The sequence below is a fragment of the Schistocerca nitens genome, chromosome 6, assembly GCF_023898315.1.
Source record: "Schistocerca nitens isolate TAMUIC-IGC-003100 chromosome 6, iqSchNite1.1, whole genome shotgun sequence".
Classification (NCBI taxonomy): domain Eukaryota; kingdom Metazoa; phylum Arthropoda; class Insecta; order Orthoptera; family Acrididae; genus Schistocerca; species Schistocerca nitens.
Genome location: NC_064619.1, coordinates 216466633 through 216488745, shown reverse-complemented (window position 1 = coordinate 216488745; position 22113 = coordinate 216466633).

Genomic DNA, 22113 nt, shown 5'->3' with positions numbered 1-22113 from the left:
TTATCTAGTTGTTGAATAACAACATCCAGCCATTTGAATATTTTTAATAAAGTTTCCCCCATAGATTTCCTGTTTTCTTTTTTATCCATCTGCTGGTCCTTAGGCACCAAAAGTGTGCCAAACGGTCGACCTCAGCCTCTGTTTAATCAGTGAATAGAGCTATGCCTTCTTATTAGATACAAGATGACTGTAGTTTATGTTAGAGTTTCAAACAGCAGTCGAAATCTCGTAGAGCTGGAATAAGATTTGCTACATGACAAAACTCCTCTCCTGCTCCACCTTGCTGTGGCTGGTAAACTGCCTGGCCTTCTAGAACTGAAATTGTCTCTTCAAAGCAGCACAGTAGACAAAACGAAACATAATTCTGCTTACAGAGAATTCCTACATTGACAGTATTGGACCACATGCAGGCTCATACTGGTGATCACTTTTCTTGGAATCCAATCATCCATACATGGAAGCATCTAACTTAAATATTAAATAAGTTGTGGTAGCTTTAGTAAATGTCTCACCCATGAACAATATTTCTATTTATCAGCAGAGGTAATATTGTTTTGTAGCATTTATAGCAGTTCTCTGCAGGCAGTCACATTGTAGCTTTTAATAACACATTTAGGCATAAAGTAAATCAGTCACAGAGCCCAATTAACTACAAAAATTCTCTGGATGAGGCTAGCAAAAAAACAGTTTTTTCTCTGCCTCCCCTAAAAACCAACCAGATAAAATTAAGGTTCACTCTTTCTTTTTTCAAACATAGAGTCAAGACAACATGCAGCACTTCAAAGAATCTAGACGTAACTGACAGTTGATTGCAGTGAACTTGCTTTTAAATAAAATATTTCTATCATTGTTGTTGCACACTTGGCACATCATTTTACAAATGTATTCATACAATGGATATATTACAGTATGACTACTCACACAGTATGTGCACCAAATAAATCCTTCATAACTCTGTATAAGGATTTGATTGGGGATGTTATTTAGAAATGGCAGCATTATGCAGCCCTTCCCAAGCTACAAATTCCTTAAAACTGACAATAACATACTGCGCATAATTATCAGTAAGTAATCTTCTAGGTTTTTCCAACATCTTAAAGTAATGATTGAAACACTTTATTACTGTGGCAGTATTTGCTGACTTATTGGGAACATAATGTTACATACTTAGACCAGCACTGTTGTGCTGCAAAAACTCCTATACCTTTTGGAAAGGGGCCAAAGAAATCTGCTGCAGTTTAAGCATTTTATCTCTTAGGTATTATTGGGTACATCTTGTTACTGAAGTGGTTATTCCTTCCCTTTACTCTGATAAATTTCACAGGTACATAAAAACTCCTTTACTTTTATACTTAAAATTTTAAAATAAGTGTATGTTCAGTATACTTCCTTATTGCAAACTCAATATTCTTTGTGTAAATACCATGTTAGATCATTAATTATTATGGTAGGTATACAGACTCTAAGGTTTGTTATATTCTCATATACCTTCCAAAATACATTTTCATTCTGTAATAAACATTTTGCTTTGTCTTTTTGAGATAATGTTCCCTACTTCCAAGATGTATATAGGATGAAACTGTTCACCCAGACTCAATATGCCTTTTATTATCGGAAACAACAACCTTGTCTTGTTATTACAAGAACTTATTCATGTAAAATTAACCCTAAATATTTCTCTAGTCTCTTCAGTCCTACATTCATTAGTACATCTTAATAGTAAAAGAGAGAGCATGTGAGGAACTACATTTTACGATACTGTAATGTAATTAATTTCTAATTTCAATTCTTGTAAAAATAATGCCCATCTCTTAAAATGACCATATAATAATTTACTTTCCATCAAATATGCCAAAGCCTGACTGTCTGTGTATATTATTATTCTAGTGTCCCATATTAAAGTAGCAAATTCTTGTAGACTCAAGACAGTAGTCAGAAGTTCCTTTCCTGTTGCTGAATAATTCAGCTCACATTTATTAAGACCTTGACTAGGAAATGTATAATTCAATGTTCACCTCTTTCTTGATCCCATTCCCATTCCATTCCCAAGACTGTATTCTGATGTGTATTGGCTCATTTTGGGATGAATTGAAATTTTAGGTTTGACTGATGCTTTCCCAATATTAGTGAATGGCTCAACTGTACCATCACCCAAAAACCATTTAGCTTTTTGTTTTAGTAAGTTTTAACAGTCTAGAATCATTTATGGCCTGATCTTTTACAAGCTCCTATAGAAACTAGGTAAACCTAAAAATGTTAGTAACTGTTCACATATTTAAGTTCAGGACAACACTTGTTGGCTCACAATCATTCAAGGCCAGTTTTTACTACTGTAATTTCTATAATATGGCCTAAAAATTTTAATTCTTACCTCACAAAAAGATATTTAGAAAGTTTTATTGTTACTCACTTTTCTTTTAATTGGCTTCAGGTTTGTATTAGTAGTTTGCAATGATCTTCCATTAAAGTAAATCATAAGAATGCATAATCTTGTGGCAGTAACTTTGAATAAAATGTTCTTGGCTTTCTAGCCATGCGAAGTGATTAAAATTACACAAGCTGTTGGCCAAGCACTTCTTGGCCATTGTCAAGTGATGTGGTGGCAGTGTTTACAAGTGTTTTTAACAAAGTCTATTTGGACTTAGCACCCAGCTCTTTGTAAGTGACATCATCAAGCTGTTTAGGTGCACTCCTTATATCTTCTTATTTTCTGTACAATGGCTAGTACTATGGTCAGACAGATGGCATTGCAGTTGGTAATCCATTAGCTCCAACTGTTGCAAACCTCTTCATGTAGAATTTTGAGGATAATGCCTGAGACACAGTGCCAGTTCCATCACCTCAATAGTACTGGCGGTAACATATAGTTCTCCGCAGAGGAAGAAAAAAACAGTGTATTGTCCTCCTTTGACATCCTTGCCTGCCACAAAATGAAATGAAAGCTTTGGCCAAAGCATTTACAGAAAACCTACCCACACTGATCCATACCTGCATGCCATTAGCGTATTGTGTTACAAACATTGGTGCATAGTGTGCATAGTGCAAGAATGATATCAGACACTGACAACCTGCCCCATGGGCTGAGCCACATGCACAAAGTCTTCAGGAACAATGGCTATAACGTTCATCAAGTAAATGAAGTGATATCAAGCAAGAGCCACAATAAAACCTCTGATGAGGAGCAGGAAAAGAAATTGCTTTTTTCCTCATTCTGCCACTCCATATTGGGCAAAAGAAGCCGCCTGCTGATATGACACAAGATCAATTCAATCTTCAGGCCTCTGACAAAAATCCATCAATTACTGAGACCAGCAGGTCTCAGAATACCTAGGATTTACAAAATACCTTGTGAGTGAGGCCAGTTTTATGTTGCATAAATAATAAGCACTGTGGAACAAAGCGGGAAGGAGCATGAGAGGTTTTATCACCTGTGCTACCGAGAGAAATCTGCTTTAGCTGAGCAAGCTTTAGAAAACTATCACTGGAAAAAATTTGCTGAAGCTTTCATCGTGGCTCACATTAATGGCTTCTGAGACTGTGTAATTAAAGAAGCAATTGAAATAAAAATCACCGGCATCACAATAAATAGAGACGATGACATGCACCTCAGCAAGGTGTGGATCCAGAGACCATATGGTTGAAGTGGTCACACTGAACACTGAGTCATCATAGACCATACATGAAAATGCTGAAAACAGCAGTGACATCACACCATGCAGATAGTGCATATCAGGGACATATCAGCAGCCCCTTGGCATTCATATCACTTGACAATGGCCAGGGAGTGCTTGATTGAAAGGTCATGTAATTTTAATCACTTGATGTGGCTGTAAACCAGAGAAATTTTTGTTGAAAGTACATCATCTATATACATCACTAAAGCCTTTATCAACACATTAACCCAAAGAGTCATCTTAAGCTTGAATAAAAATCACTGTTGAAATATTTAATCCAAAAGTTAATAGGATTTACCTTTGATCAGAAAGGGTCTATACACTGTTGATTCTTCAGCTGCCAATATCAAACTGTTAAGTCCATTGAGCTAAATAACTTTGCTTCCTCAGATTAGATAATAACTCTTCTATAGCTATGGGTCTACCCCTTTCAATCTCTACATGCTTACTCAGTGGTCTTGCACCAAAAACCAAGCAAACACTACCTGCTGATTTCTTTACTACCAACAATGGATTGTTAAGTAAACTTATATTACATTCTACAATATCATTGTTGACAATCTTCTGAATTTCTTCCCAGACGACATCCCACTATGAGAAAAGGTTTACAGAAGAAAGGTTTACTCTCCTTCTCTTAAACTTATATATGTAATCCTTAATGACACCTGGTTTATCTCTAAATACTTCCTTATAGTTCAGTAGAGTATCATATAGTTGAACTTCTTGTTCTTCAGTCAAAATATTTGATTCTTGATATTTCAATTTGATACTTTTCAATTCCTGTTCAGGTTGTTCTTGGGTATCTACTGCAATATTACCACCTGATGCTACTAAATGAATACTGGTATGCTTCACATCTTGTTAAAGTTCCCTAAACTTCATTAGATTATTTTGGAAATGTATACATGCCTCTCCATCATGCACATACTGCGCAACATGTTTAATATTGATATTTAACAATAATTTGTTCTCCAATAGCCAATATAAATTCAGCAGTATGTCTAAGTTTAAATCAGGAACTACACACATTGTTTGGTAGAAGGTGTATATGATGGTCATGAATGCTATTCAGGTTCCCTCTTTGAGTAGTTTTCCTTTGTTTCCCACAATTCCAACAACATATACCCTTGTTACTGGCAGTATAAGACATGAAAACTTTTTTCACTACTCTTGCTAGGAATTCCTGCAATGTCAAAGATATCTGGTTTCCAGAAACTAAATGAATGTCCACTCTTATTTCAGAAACTTTGACTGCTGTAATAGGTCTTACCTATTACTTTTTGGGTCACATCTCCTGTTCCTAAAATAATTTATCATGAGTAGGTACTGGATGTATGAATACTATTATCTTTGCTGTATGAGTGCCTATAGTTCCAATGATACATCCTATAGCCTGACACTTGATGCAGAATGTGCATTGTTTTCTGACAATTGATTCTCAATAGGCTCACCTGTTGACCTATTTCCATATTTGTTGATAATATTCTTGGAATAAAATGTTTAATTTCTGTTATTAAATTGGTTATTTACTCTGTTATTGTGGCATTTCTTAATTTTAGAACGTTTGCACTTTTACGTTGAAAATGTGTAGGACACTGTCTTCTGTTAATATTATTATTATCATTATCATCATCATCATCATCATCATCACCATCATTACCTTCACCATCATCATCTGATCTGGCGTTTTCCCTTTGAGAATGATCTCCTGGATCTCTATTTAATCTATCTGGCCCTTCTATATTGATTAACATTTTTCTGATCACAATACCATATTTTGTGCATCTGAAAATTGAAGACAAGCGACTTTCCTCTGAGGGGTCATGTAAATATTTTGACCTTGTTAAGTGACATTCTATACAGTTCTTACAAGAAACCTAACTACTACTAAATGATGAAGATCCAAGAACTCGAGTGCTAATTTTATGTGTGTGCTTGATGACCAATATTTCTTTTTAAACTTTTCTTGGAAGTAATTCCATGAAAAGTATTCTTCAGAATATGCCTTAGCCCACTCAGCAGCATCACCTGCTAAATAAATGTGGAAAACTAATTTTTTGTATCATCCCAGCACTTTGGTATTGACTTTGAAAATGCTCTTAAAAATATGTCGGATGGACATCTCTTTTTGGTTTAAATTTCGAGAACTGCTTATCTAAGTTAGTCCCCATAGTAAGGAAGTAGTCTACCTTTCCTTAAACTTACTGTTCCGTCTGATCATGCATGTGTTCCTCCATTGTTGTGAAATTGGAACCTGAGGTAGCTATTTTACCTGAAGCTTTTCATTATTCTACAACATTTGATTTTATGTTAATGTTTGAAATTAGTGCACTTCTGCAAATTCCTGTTCATTAGACTCTTTAATTTGTCTTAGATCCCTATTTACTGTACATTAACCTCATTCTTAAATAAATCACATTGCTCAGTTACCCCAGAGTGTAACTGTTCTTGTAAACCCAGTATAGTTTTTTAATTCTTTTTTTTTATCTGATCCTTTTCCTGATGTGACTAAGCAAGATAATATTATAATGCCACAGTTTTCAATGTTTTTAAGTTCGTTGCTCCACTGACGAACTGTGTTGTTTCCATGACTCCCCTGTAAATACTGAAATAATTAATTAAAAAAAGAGCTATGACTAAAGTAATATTCACCTCAATGCAACACCTGATCTTGCTTCTTGTTACAAAACCTGTCAAGTCTTGGCACTCTCATTTCCTTCTCCACACAGAGTCTTGATATGTACTTGGTTTCAGTGACAGCCGCTGCCAAAAATCCACTCTCACAAAGATAGGAGGTTGTGAAAGAAATTAATGCTTTCAGTGCTTTCTTGCTCAAGCTTAGAAATTCTTTCCTTACTGAATACCAAAATGTTGCAATGTCATTAATGAAAACTTCACTTTCATTTGCAGTGAAGACTCTGATGAAAGCTCTGTAAACTCTTCCTCTTCTGCAGTATTGAAATCAGAGAATTGTTACTGAAGGAATTTTGAACCCCTGAAACATATCACAGTTTTCAGTAAAACATTTTTCAAAAATGAACATGAAATTCAGATAAATTCCCTTCAATTATAGAAAAAATATCTGCAGTAAGGTCTATTTCTTCATAGTTTATAGTATGCTGCTGACATGGGAAGTAATCCATTTCTCGTCCATCATTCATTTTTCTCCTCCAAACAAGCAGCTTCTTTTTGAAGGATGAAACGTCACTTCCTTGCAGAGACTTATTCAATGAGTTCAAATTCTCAAATACATCACATAAGTATACAACCTGTAATAAAAAGTCAGTGTCTGCAAAGCACTCAACACTGATATCATATTCTTCTTCCAAGTAAGAAAAGACTTCTCACATAATTTCAAAAATGTGCTGTAACACATTTCCTCTGGAAAAGCATCAAGTGCTGCTATAAAATAAGAGAGATATATGTTCAGCTCCCATATCGTTTACAATAACTGATTCAGATCAACACTCAAAATGTTGTGAAGCAAGTGTTTCTCTATGAATAATGCAATGGGTCCACATAATATCAGGAGCTCTGCCATGGATAAATGCTTGTTGACCACTGTAGTGCCCCAACATGGATCGCACACCACCAGTACACACACCAACACAGTGAGCCCACTTAATTTGATTTTCTGTCATGAAGTTGTCCACTACTTCAAACAGATCATTGCCTGTCGTGCCTATATTTGTTTCCATACAAAAAGATCTTCCACAATTTTGTTACGTATTTCACCAGAAAATCGCACACAGCAAATTAAATGAGCGTGAGTTGTATCACTTGCTGGTAAGAAGATACAGGGATACGCACCACTCCATTGTGACAATGCATTTTGATACACTGTAGATTTGTCCTAATGACCTAAGAAAGACAGTGCTGACAGTGCCCCATGATGCATGGATGCTTTCTAGCACCAGTCTCTTCGCCAGTGGTCAAGGTATAGGTGCCACAGGCTACTGACCACATGGCCTATTCCATTGTATTCATGCACATTCTGTTACATGCGTGGCCTGTTTGGCCATCCTTGGTCACATGCACTCACTGAGTGCATGCAGTTGCACAGGCTACAGTAAGCATACCACATGAGCCATTTGCCCGTCACTGCCCATGCATACACTTGAGCTGGAACAGCTTCATCTAAGAGAATTCTCCTGTTGCAAGGGGAGTGGGAAGCTAATTTCCAGTTCCTCTTGCATGTAGAAAATTTCTCAGAAAAGTGTCTTCTGTGTTCCAAGTCAGGGCTCAGCTCCAGCTTGGAGCTTGTCAGACTGAACTTTAAAATCTGTCCAGTTAATTTTTGCATATTTCTGGATTCTAAATTGCGTATCTGATTGAAAGTGTGCAGACTGTCCACCTGTATCTCTTTGTATTTCTCAGTCTCTTATCCATAATTGACATTGCTTTAAACTTTCACAGCTTTAGCACAAATAATTCATCTACAATAAACAATCCAAAATAAAATCTTATTTTCCTTTCAAACAACACTGGTGTGGCATAGGCAAGTCATGCAGGTGTCACAAGTGTTGTGATGGATACCGTATTTACTCGAATCTAAGCCGCACTCGAATCTAAGCCGCACCTGAAATATGAGACTCGAAATAAAGGGAAAAAAAATTTCCCGAATCTAAGCCGCACCTGAAATTTGAGACTCGAAATTCAAGGGGAGAGAAAAGTTTAAGGCCGCACCTCCAAATCGAAACAAAGTTGGTCCATTGTAATATGAGACACAATTTAGGTCGAATGAAAGACGATACAGCTACAGTAGTTTGGTTCGAGTCGTAAGCTTAGCAGTTATGCTTTACCAGGTAGCCATTGCTATGCGTCAGGCGCTCCGTCCGTATTTATACGGGTACCCTTCCTTTTTCACGTGCTTCGTCTGGTTTGAATCGATTGCTTATTTTGCTTTGATCTGATAAGTGCCGTTTTCTTTGTTATAGGTGTTTACGTCACTCTAAGCTGAAAATGCATTACTGTACTGTGTAATGCATTGTTTGTCGCATTTTGATAGTGCGTGTTTACGGCCTGTCGCCGCTCGCGGCATGACTTGCTTTTGTGCGCGCTACCGCCGCTTAAAAAAAAAAAAAGAGGAATCGTCTCACTAGCGAAACAATGGCAAGAGACTGCTATTTGTTGTTACTTACACTGCTGCTTTCTTTGATAATGATCAACAAGAACCAAATGCGTATGATAGAACATGCGTATGATAGAACATGTTCTGAACGAGAGTTTTGCGAAAATTTTCCTCCGTTTGAAAATCTTTGTGGCCGCTTCTTTAGTACATCAAATTCTGCACAGAAATTAGTCATCTTACATTTAAAATCTAGTCAGTTGCCGTGCTTCATTTCTGACTGTATCACTATTAGGCATAAGAATAATACGAATATAAACATGACACGATACGTATATTCTTCCGCGTTTGCTGTTGTCTCACTCTAGTTTCGTAGTTTATTACGCAGACAGGATTTAAATGAGATAGCAGCAAACACGAAAGAATACATGGCAAAATGTTTATATTCGTATTATTCTTATGGTGAAGAGAATACTGCATGTGATTCACATTTCATCAGGTTCCTATTACCAACCATCTCTTCTCACAGGTAGGAAAAAACTCGGAACGTAGAGTTGGCCATATTGACAAACATCCCTAACAGTCTTGCCAGTCGGATTTTCGTAGTACATTGAAATTCTGCTACATTCGAAGATGAACAATACGGAATTTGTATTTACTTCGTTGGATAATGTATGAAAATGCAGTGGTCGAAACTCGGGGCGGAGAAAAAAAAGCTCGTCTTCTACCTTTTTTTTTTAATTTATTTTGGCGCAAGTATTTATCTTTGTGCCCACAAAGCACGCTTGTGTAGCGCTACATATATTTGACGGCAGAAGTTAGTTGTGGCGGCACGTATCAACATTTTTCAGAACTTCCGCTTGCTTTGCACTCGATTCTAAGCCGCAGGTGGTTTTTTGGATTACAAAAACCGGAAAAAAAGTGCGGCTTAGATTCGAGTAAATTCGGTAAGTGGCTGGGGTGAGCAAATGAAACCATCTGAACAGGGCTTAGTGTAGTCTACAAGAAGAACTCCAATATCATGATGCCAGGGGAATAGGGAAATTACCACACAGTCCGCCTTTTCCTTACCCAGTCACTGGAAATATTATAGCCAGAGCCATGGTATGCTTAAAATGAACATTGGGATATAGAGAATAGTTCTGCTGGAGAAGAACATTTGCTGTAGGTTTGCTAAGTTAAGGGTGCACGTATGCACTCATCAAAAGAAATCAGTCATGTAATGGCATGCACAATTTGGAAAAAATTGAAAGTCCCAGTACACTGGACAGATGGAATCATTGTATCCATTTTTAAAACAGGAAGGATGCAAAACATGGAAAATACAGAGGAATCACAATCTTGTCCCATGGACTCACATTGATGGGGAGAATTACTGACTGCTCGTTAAGAAACTTAATTGAACCACTGCTTCGGGAAGTACAGTATGGGTTTAGAAGTAACAGAGCAACAGACCTCATTTTTTTGCTATTGGAACAATTATTGAAAAACACTGGGAGAAAGGAAGAGATATTGTCTTTGTCTTCCCAGATTTAGAAAAGACCAATGCCAGCTTGCCAATAGACAAATAATGGGAATGTTTTGTGGGGAAAAATGCTTTTTCAGATAGGAGTTGGTTTCTCTCACTGGTTTAAAATAATAAAAGAATGCTACAAGGTAACATGTTGTCACCATTCCTGTTCATTGTTATGATATTCATTGCAGTTATGATAATGAAAATCAAATCTGATGCTGAGGTAATGTGAGGAAGCATAGAAGCAGAGGTGCAACAGAAATTGAGTAAGGGGAACCATGAATTAAAGTAGTTTATCTCAAAAATCTGCTACACAAAAACAGTTGTGAGGCCCCTCAGCAAACAAAGATTACATGTGAACATTATCCTGGTTTGGAGAGAAACAAGAAAATGAGATCTGTTCTCAGTACCGTGGAAGTACTGTACCTCAAGACACATCAAGTCTTCCACAGATTGTATTAATGGAGTTGAGACAAGAGCTCCCTTTTACCAAAAAGTTAAGAGTCTCATAGGAGACAGTAAACCTCTCCCCCCCACTCCCAGAGGGAAGAAATCACATTATTTTAATAACTATATATGCCCCCAAAACCAACAGTATAGAGAGTAGTAGATTTGTTCTGCACCAGAGGAGAGAGAGAGAGAGAGAGAGAGAGAGAGAGAGAGAGAGAGAGAGAGAAATTAGACCACAAGGTTTGGAATGGCTTGGGTGAGTAAAGAGGATGGATCAAATAAAAACAGCAAGAAAATGGCTCAAAAAGGATGTTAAAAGCAAGAAACCTAGAGATGGACCTAGGAATAGAATTGAAATGACAGCAGGTTGAGAGGGAAAAGTTTTTCTGGACAGTCAAAAATAGTAAGTACCCTTATACCACACCAAGGCAACAGGAGATGGTGATGATTCACAACAAATGTTGAGATCAGCTCTGTTTTACATTATCAGTTGCTCAGATCTTAATCATTAAAAATATTTAATGTGCCAAACATAAACAATCTGGGTTTGTAAAAAATCATAAAATGTGTCAAAGTTGTCTATTGAATTGTTAGATTTCTGATGTTAGAATTTTGGTCTATAATCCCTACCAGACAGATGTGCAGTAATTTTGTGAACTACTCTGTGAACTAACTAAACAAATCTCAACATGCCAATTGCTTGCCAGTTCTGTAGAGAGAGAGAGTGTGTGTGTGTGTGTGTGTGTGTGTGTGTGTGTGTGTGTGCCCCTTGTTTAGTACACATCACGAAAGTATGCAAATAGTATTATGAAGACTTGAATTCATTAGAGTACATGAATGAATGAAGACAATCATTGAAGAAGGTAAAGTATGAAATTTTGTAGCAAAATAATGAAATGTTACTGGAGAGATGAAAACTTTTTAGCTGGCTTCAGAATAAAAGTAAAGCAGCTGAATGCTGTGTTTAACTATAATTATTTCATTTTATTTTTAATTTCTGTTTCAGCTGGCAGCAGTAATTACGATGTCTTTGAAGGTGAAAGCAGCAATTTGCAAAAGATTGATCAGGCTATATCCAATTTAAAGCAACTGTTTAGAGATATAGTAAACAAAGATGTTGAAGAAAATATTAATCTCCTGAGCAACACAGAGCAAAGTTGAAATCATTTCTGTTGATCAGTGACGTTGAAAAATCCTGGCAGGAGTCTACCATGTGAGATAGTGTGATAAAGATTTCACATCTGTTAGAGAAAATAAATACATCTATTAGTCCTTCAGAGACATGGACAATGGACAGAAAATATGATAGGCATCACCATGTAAACTTTTTAAGTTTGTAAAATTCATCTTTACAGACAGCTAACAGTGGGTAAAGTTAGCTGATAAATTTTTGGCCCATAGTGATAACTGAAAATTTACACACATCAGATAATTGAAATCATGCTTGTAATTTTAACTGTTAGAAGGATTGTACAGCATTGAAAGTGATGAAGGTAAAACAGTCATAATTTATTTTGCTTAATTCAACTGCAAAGGGTAATTTTTGTTTGCATATCTTCTGGCAGATGTGGGATGGATTTGTTCCATCAGTGACTTTTTATAAAATATACCAAAAAAAATAATTCTATTAATTACTTTCATTATTAAATACTTCCTTTATTGTGCATGTTTTTTACAGAGCTTTGAAATCACTAAGTTGAAACAAGGTCTCTGGAGTAGACCAAATTCCCTCAGAATCACTAAGATCCTTGGGAGAATGAATCACAGCAAAACTATTCCACATGGTGTGCAAGAATGCTTGTACTTAAAGAAGATGTAATAATTACAATTCAAAAGGATGCAGTTGTTGACCGATGGAATATTATGACAATGTAAGTTTAATAAGTCGTGGTTGCAAAATGCTATACTTTTCTTTCTGTATCTGCACCTATATCTACATAGATACAATGCATGGCAGAGGGTACCATGTACCATTACTGGTCATTTCCTTTCCTGTTACATTCACAAATAGAGCAAAGAAAAAATGACTGTCTTTAGGTCTCTGTATGAGCTCTAATTTCTCATATCTTATCTTTGTGGTCCATATGTGCAATGTACGTTGGCAGCAGTAGAACTGTTTGGCAGTCAGCTTCAAATGCTGATTCTCTAACTTTCTCAATAGAGTTTCTGGAAAAGTAGTAGTAGTAGTAGTAGTAGTAGTAGTAGTTTATTCATCCAACGACAATGTACATTGTATTGATTTCGTCAAAGAACATAGTATAACAAAATAAGATAAGGGTGTACAGTTTCCTACATAATACAATGATTAATTGTATCCCTCCTAATATATTTGGGCAATACAACTTTGATTACTGTAATAATATAAAAGTATGAGAAGAATCTTTTACATGAAATACATTGCAAGTAAATAATTGATTTAGCACTTTTGTTCAGGGCCTGTTACATGAAATACATTACAAGTAAGTAACTGATTTAACACTTTTTTCAGAAAAATTAACATTGAGGCTGTGTCAAGCATTTGATTTATGGTACTATTAATATATAGTAAATGAATGTATTTACTTGCTACAAGGTTACTGCAGATATTCATTGATACTATAATAGCTGTTGGTCATTAAGAATTTAAATAATGCTTCCTTGAATGTAGGCAATGTTTTTATTTCTTTTAGCTGCGTTGGAAGTTTGTTGTACAGAATAGTGCCCTGACTGTTGGTTTGTTTTTGTGTTAAGGCCTTGTTTACTCTTTTTATGTGGATGTCATTGCACATTCTTGTATCGTATGAGTGAAGATATGAGTTGGTTTTATAATTATCAATGTGAATTTTTATATAGAGGCATGGTAGGGGTAGAATATTTAGGTTTTGGAATAACTGTATTAGCCTTTTACTGTTTGAAATTACTCTAACAGCTCATTTTTGTAAGGTGAAGATGGTTTACATGTTTGATTTATTATGACCCCAGAGGGTTAGGCCATAGGTGATAGCAGAGTAGCAACGTAGACAGTCATGCTACACTCTCTACTATACACAGTACTAATTACGCATGATGCAAAGCAAACAGAGCTTAACTTGTTAGTGAGGTAGAGAATGTAGGCTTTCCAGTCTAGATTTTCATCAATTTGCACATCTAAGAATTTTGTGGCAGCTACCCTTTCAATTTGTTTATTTTGTATTTTGAAGGTTCACACCTTCCCTCCATGGATTTCCATTTGAGTTCCTGAAGCATCTTCACAACACTTACATGTTGTTCAGACCTACTGGTAACAAATCTAGCAGCCTGCCTCTGAATTGCATCAATGTCCTCCTTCAATCTGACCTAGTATGGATCCCAAACACTTGAGCAGTACTCAACAATAGGTTGCACCAGTGTCCTACATGCAGTCTCCTTTACATGTGCGTGACTCTTTCCTAAAATTCTCCCAATAAACCAAAGTCAAGCATTCGCCTTCCCTACCACATTTCATATCACTTTGCAATGTTATGCCCAGATATTCAAACGACTGGACTGTGTCAAGCATGGCACTAATAATACAGTACAGGTTTGTTCTTCCTACTCATTCACATTAACTTAAATTTTTTCCACATTTATCACACCAACTAGAAATTTTGTCTAATAATGGGAGGCCACAACTTTGGATCACAGAATTAATTCAACTTTGTACACCTTTAGTAGACCATCAAAACAACATAATACGCAAGTAGTAAGGCGTGCTATTCTGGCAATTCTGAGAAAATCACAAGAGAAGTTTTACGCATCAATTACAGGACGTGTATCTGTATGTAGCTACATGACATTAGAGATCATGGGTCATGGTGGTCGAATGATTTGCATTCAAGCTGTGTAAAACAAATGTATATGAGGCGATTTTTTGAATCCTGCCTTTTTTTCATATTATGTAATTTTAAAAATGCCAACGAGGTTTGTTTTCCCTCAGAAACTCTAAACATTCCCTGTAAATGTGGGAAAACTGCATTCATTTGAAGTAATAGATGTTGTTTCAATTTATGTTTTCCATGTCTGTATGCTTCCCCCCATGAACCATGGACCTTGCCGTTGGTGGGGAACCTTGCGTGCCTCAACGATACAGATAGCCGTACCATAGATGCAACCACAATGGAGGGGTATCTGTTGAGAGGACAGACAAACGTGTGGTTCCTGAAGAGGGGCAGCAGCCATTTCAGTAGTTGCAGGGGCAACAGTCTGAATGATTGACTGATCTGGCATTGTAACACTAACCAAAACGGCCTTGCTGTTGTGGTACTGCGAACGGCTGAAAGCAAGGGGAAACTACAGCCGTAATTTTTCTCGAGGGCATGCAGCTTTACTGTATGGTTAAATGATGATGGCGTCCTCTTGGGTAAAATAAACCGGAGGTAAAATAGTCCCCCAATCGGATCTCCGGGCGGGCACTACTCAGGAGGACGTCATTATCAGGAGAAAGAAAACTGACATTCTACGGATCGGAGCGTGGAATGTCAGATCCCTTAATCAGGCAGGTAGGTTAGAAAATTTAAAAACGGAAATGGATAGGTTAAAGTTAGATATTGTGGGAATTAGTGAAGTTCGGTGGCAGGAGGAACAAGACTTCTGGTCACGTGAATACAGGGTTATAAATACAAAATCAAATAGGGGTAATGCAGGAGTAAGTTTAATAATGAATAAAAATATAGGAGTGTGGGTAAGCTACTACAAACAGCATAGTGAACGCATTATTATGGCCAAGATAGACACGAAGCCCACACCTACTACAGAAATACAAGTTTATATGCCAACTAGCTCTGCAGATGATGAAGAAATTAAGGAAATGTATGATGAGATAAAAGAAATTATTCAGGTAGTGAAGGGAGACGAAAATTTAATAGTGATGGGTGACTGGAATTTGAGTGTATGAAAATGGAGAGAAGGAAACATAGTAGGTGAATATGGATTGGGGCTAAGAAATGAAAGAGGAAGCCGTCTGGTAGAATTTTGCACAGAGCATAACTTAATCATAGCTAACACTTGGTTTAAGAATCATAAAAGAAGGTTGTATACATGGAAGAATCCTGGAGATAGTAAAAGGTATCAGATAGATTATATAATGGTAAGACAGAGATTTAGGAACCAGGTTTTAAATTGTAGGACATTTCCAGGGGCAGATGTGGACTCTGACCACAATCTATTGGTTATGAACTGAAGATTACAACTGAATAAATTGCAAAAAGGTGGGAATTTAAGGATATGGGGCCTGGATAAACTGACTAAACCAGAGGTTGTACAGAGTTTCAGGGAGAGCATAAGGGAACAATTGACAGGAATGGGGGGAAAAATACAGTAGAAGACGAATGGGTAGCTCTGAGGGATGAAGTAGTGAAGGCAGCAGAGGATCAAGTAGGTAAAAAGACGAGGGCTGTTAGAAATCCTTGGGTAACAGAAGAAATACTGAATTAAATTGATGAAAGGAGAAAATATAAAAATGCAGTAAATGCAGGCAAAAAGGAATACAAACATCTCAAAAATGAGATCGACAGGAAGTGCAAAATGGCTAAGCAGGCATGGCTAGAGGACAAATGTAAGGATGTAAAGGCTTATCTAACGAGGGGTAAGATAGACACAGCCTACAGGAAAATTAAAGAGACCTTTGGAGAAAAGAGAGCCACTTGTATGAATATCAAGAGCTCAGATGGAAACCCAGTTCTAAGCAAAGAAGGGAAAGCAGAAACGTGGAAGGAGTATATAGAGGGTCTCTACAGGGGCGATCTACTTGAGGACAATATTATCGAAATGGAAGAGGATGTAGATGAAGATGAAATGGGAGAAACGATATTGCGTGAAGAGTTTGACAGAGCACTGAAAGACCCGAGTCAAAACAAGGCCCCGGGAGTAGACAACATTCCATTAGAACTACTGACGGCCTTGGGACAGCCAGTCCTGACAAAACTCTACCATCTGGTGAGTAAGATGTATGAGGCAGGCGAAATTCCCTCAGACTTCAAGAAGAATATAATAATTCCAATCCCAAAGAAAGCAGGTGTTGACAGATGTGAAAATTACCGAACTATCAGTTTAATAAGTCACAGTTGCAAAATACTAACGCGAATTATTTACAGACAAATGGGAAAAGTGGTAGAAGCCGACCTCGGGGAAGATCAATTTGGATTCCATAGAAATGTTGGAACACGTGAGGCAATACTGACCTTACAACTTATCTTAGAAGGAAGATTAAGGAAAGGCAAACCTACGTTTCTAGCATTTGTAGACTTATAGAAAGCTTTTGACAATGTTGACTGGAATACTCTCTTTCAAATTCTGAAGGTGGCAGAGGTAAAATACAGGGAGCGAAAGGCTATTTACAATTTGTACAGAAAGCAGATGGCAGTTATAAGTGTCGAGGGACATGAAAGGGAAGCAGTGGTTGGGAAGGGAGTGAGACAGGGTTGTAGCCTCTCCCCGGTGTTATTCAATCTGCATATTGAGCAAGCAGTATAGGAAACAAAAGAAAAATTTGGAGTAGGTATTAAAATCCAGGGAGAAGAAATTAAAACTTTGAGGTTCGCCAATGACATTGTAATTCTGTCAGAGGCAGCAAAGGACTTGGAAGAGCAGTTGAACGGAATGGACAGTGTCTTGAAAGGAGGATATAAGATGAACATCAACAAAAGCAGAACGAGGATAATGGAATGTAGTCGAATTAAGTCAGGTGATGCAGAGGGAATTAGATTAGGAAATGAGACACTTAAAGTAGTAAAGGAGTTTTGCTATTTGGGGAGCAAAATAACTGATGATGGTCGAAGTAGAGAGGATATAAAATGTAGACTGGCAATGGCAAGGAAAGCGTTTCTGAAGAAGAGAAATTTGTTAACATCGAGTATAGATTTAAGAGTCAGGAAGTCGTTTCTGAAAGTATTTGTATGGAGTGTAGCCATGTATGGAAGTGAAACATGGACAATAAATAATTTGGACAAGAAGAGAATAGAAGCTTTTGAAATGTGGTGCTACAGAAGAATGTTGAAGATTAGATGGGTAGATCACATAACTAATGAGGAGGTATTGAATAGGATTGGGGTGAAGAGTTGTTTGTGTCACAACTTGACCAGAAGAAGGGATCGGTTGGTAGGACATGTCCTGAGGCATAAAGGGATCACAAATTTAACATTGGAGGGCAGTTTGGAGGGTAAAAATCGTAGAGGGAGACCAAGAGATGAATACACTAAGCAGATTCTGAAGGATATAGGTTGCAGTAGGTACTGGGAGATGAAGGAGCTTGCACAGGATAGATTAGCATGGAGAGCTGCATCAAACCAGTCTCAGGACTGAAGACCACAACAACAACGACAATGTCTGTATGACAAATACCATCTTGCAATCTGTGATGTTGAGAGCACAGCTGACAAGTTACTTTTGTGGTCTGGCACATTGTGACTTAATAAATTACTGATTGTGAATAACGTCATTCACATAATTATTTATTGAGATTTGACTTGGGCTTTCCAAGCCTGTTCCTAGTTCTTGAAAATTTAATTAAAAATAGTAAGTAGTCAAATAACAAATGAAATTCAGTTTATGTGGTGTCACCGCCAGACACCACACTTGCTAGGTGGTAGCTTAAATCGGCCGCGGTCTATTAGTACATGTCGGACCCGCGTGTCGCCACTGTCAGGATCGCAGACCGAGCGCCACCACAAGGCAGGTCTCGAGAGACTGACTAGCACTCGCCCCAGTTGTACGGACGACATTGCTAGCGACTACACGTACGAAGCCTTTCTCTCATTTGCCGAGAGACCGTTAGAATAGCCTTCAGCTAAGTTAATGGCTACGACCTAGCAAGGCGCCATTTGTACCATTGCATGTATCTCAAGATAGTCTCACTTGTATCATCAAGAATGCTGTATACCAAAGGACGATATAAAAGTTAAGTGTTCTAGTAGCTACGTTCTTTTCTTTATCACATTCATTACGAATCCTGTTTCAGACTTAACGCAAGACGGCGTGAGTTGACGCGTGCCCTCTCGGCTACCCGTCACTGTGGACTGGCTGCCTTGTCAGTCCACTACAGTTTAACTTCATGAAAATATACGTGGTCTTTTTCATTATATCTCAAATATCATATAAATTAAATATTGTGACCAGTGATGAAAAAAAACAAAAAGATTAAGTCATAAGTGTTGGCAGGATTTAAGCCATCACCTCATCCACAACCTTCTTGCTAGCATGAACACTATCTAGTTTTTTTCTGCTGGGGAGCACAAAAGGGAGTCAAAGAAAAGGAAGGAAAATTGTGACCGCCACTTTTGCCCTAAATAAAAAATAAAAATAAAACACTCCACTTCAGTTGTTGGTCCCTATCTAATCCTACTCCCAGTATGACTAACCTAGAGCTATGAGGGCTTGAGAAAGGATAAAGGAAAGGAAACCGTAGGGGAGCCATGAAAATTAAACATAATTAGTATATTTTATTTTTTATTTATTTTATTTTTCGTATTTTTTTATATATTTGCACCTTGAGGAGTGGATCTTGCGTCAGCCAGCACGTCCAAGGGTGTCTTCTCATTGATTGGGGGTAGATTCCATTATAAGTTCTGCTCTGTTTGAGTAGGTTCAGATCAGTTTTCAGCTTATCATGGCTTGGATATTCCAGCTGCGAGGCGGATCATTAAAGGTGCTCCCAAAGAAATTGGAGAAGTATAGCTGATAGTGTGGACTGCTATTAGGACGCAGTGTCATTCGTTCAGATAATTTCAATATTCTAACACTGACTTGTGGCCAGAATTATAAAGATGTAACGGATTGTGTGGTCACAGATCCAGTTCACAAAGTGAGTTTTGGAGATGGGGTAAAAAGTGTGTGGATGTCGATCTGAGCGGGTGTTTGGCATGTAAGAAAGGCCAGAATATGCTGCACATGTGTCCAGACATCGGACGCTAGACCACAGCGTAACCAGTGGTCGTCTGTCTCATCCACTCCACAATGGGTGCAGAGGGCCTAGCCGGCTAGATGGATGCGATGCAGTTGATGTTGGTTAACGTGTTTGCCATTCACTGTGATAAACCACGCTGATTGAATTAACGTGTTTGCCATTCACTGTGATAAACCACGCTGATTGAATTAACGTGTTTGCCATTCACTGTGATAAACCACGCTGATTGAATTAACGTGTTTGCCATTCACTGTGATAAATCACGCTGATTGAATTAACGTGTTTGCCATTCACTGTGATAAACCACACTGATTGAATTAACGTGTTTGCCATTCACTGTGATAAACCACGCTGATTGGATGTCGGATTTGAGAAAGCTGGCATGGACCGCTTTCCATATGTGCCGCCTCACACATTGGGGATACTCCTGATGATGTCATCCAAATACGGTGTGATGTGTGATATCTTGCTTGTTACATCGAGAAAGTGCTGTTTACGTTTTACTTTTACCACTAGCACAACTGTGCTTTTTCCAGCGTATTAAGTTTTGACTGATTGTTTTATTTTGTTTGTCAGTGTGGCAAGGGAGTGGGAGGGGAAGGGCATGGTTGCACAGTACATTCAATACCAAGCTCAAGGTCAACGACATAAGTCATTGACATAGTTGACATGACGCCTCAAATGTAAACAAAGTGTACCATAAAAGTCCGCAGCTCGTGGTCTTGAGGTAGCGTTCTCGCTTCCCACGCCCGGGTTCGATTCCCGACGGGGTCAGGGATTTTCTCTGCCTCGTGATGACTGGGTGTTGTGTGCTGTCCTCAGGTTAGTTAGGTTTAAGTAGTTCTAAGTTCTAGGGGACTGATGACCATAGATGTTAAGTCTCATAGTGCTCAGAGCCATTTTGTACAATAAAAATCGACGTCACGACGACTAGGATTTCGTACTCCCTTTATTGTATCTCGTCTGCTCACAACTAAATAATCCCCTTTCAATCTATCATGGATCTCAGGTTAGACAACAGATCATTGTGTCAGCACAACTTCCATTGTAAGCAATAAAACGGAAGCAAAATAAATATTTCCAGTGTCCTGTTCTACCTCAGTTTGCGCAAATTTGGCGACACTGCTCAAAGCCGACATCCAGTACCGGTAGGCTCAACACACACATCCGCACTTACACTTCTAGATATTCTACGTGTACGTCGTTGGCAGAACTGCGCAGAATGGCTCACTAACGACCCGAGAAATCTGTGGCACTTGTTTGCGAGAATGGTAAACAAGCCACGTCAGTGTGCTCAGCTTGTGCACCAGGCGTTGATTACGTAACGGCTAACTGTACGGACTGACATTAACGGAAACACTCACAGGTCCGTCCTGTTAGCGGCAAGCCGAGTGTTAATTAAAAACTTGCTTCAGCGTCCGCCGCCCTGGCACACGCTGTGATGGGCAACGAGGTAGCGACATACAGTGAGTCCAAAAAGTATTCGTCTAGCTGCATATCTTTCAGAAACCAAAGTCTGTGTGACATGAAAAGAAATGGTTCAAATGGCTCTGAGCACTATGGGACTCAACTGCTGTGGTCATCAGTCCCCTAGAACTTAGAACTACTTAAACCTAACTAACCTAAGGACATCACACACATCCATGCCCGAGGCAGGATTCGAACCTGCGACCGTAGCAGTCGCACGGTTCCGGACATGAAAAGAAATGTATACAAAATCTAAAGAGCCAGTCAAGTAAGAAGTACCTCGGTAAGTCATTTTTATTGAAAAGCAAGGAATAAAATACATCCAAATCGACAAACAGCTCTGAGCACTATGGGACTTAACATCTGAGGTCATCAGTCCCCTAGAACTGAGAACTACGTAAACCTAACTAACCTAAGGACATCACACACATCCATGCCCGAGGCAGGATTCGAACCTGCGACCGAAGCAGCAGCGCGGTTCCAGACTGAAGCGCCTAGAACCGCTCGGCCACTCCGGTCGGCTCCAAATCGACAGCAAGGTTAACAAAATATAAATAGAAGAGCTAGTTCATACAGTATTCGTCCACCGTCTGAAGATGCCGAAATTCTGCTCGCAGTGATTAAACTATAAGGCTGACCCACGGCACACACTAGAGTCAACAGTGTGGTTCTGAACGGAGCCGATACAGTGCGATTAGCGCCACGGGCGATGAGACGACGCTGATCGAAAGGGAACTTATTCTGCGCTTACATAATGAGTGCAAATCTTCTTATGAGATTGCTAAAGTAGTTAGTAGACCTAGATCGACGGTTCAGTCGATAATACTGTAGATTGATTTTGCTTATCAAAATCATTAAGAAGCCAACCACGTACCGGAACCCTTCACACTTCGACTGATGCAGAGGGAAATGAAGAATAAACCTAAAATCAGCGCTCCTAAGTTGGCTGCGAAGTTAGAGTCTAGGGGAAAGAAGGTATGTGCCAACACAATCAGAAATACCTTCAAAACGTATGGGTATCGCGGCAGCGTAGCGCGTAAGAAAT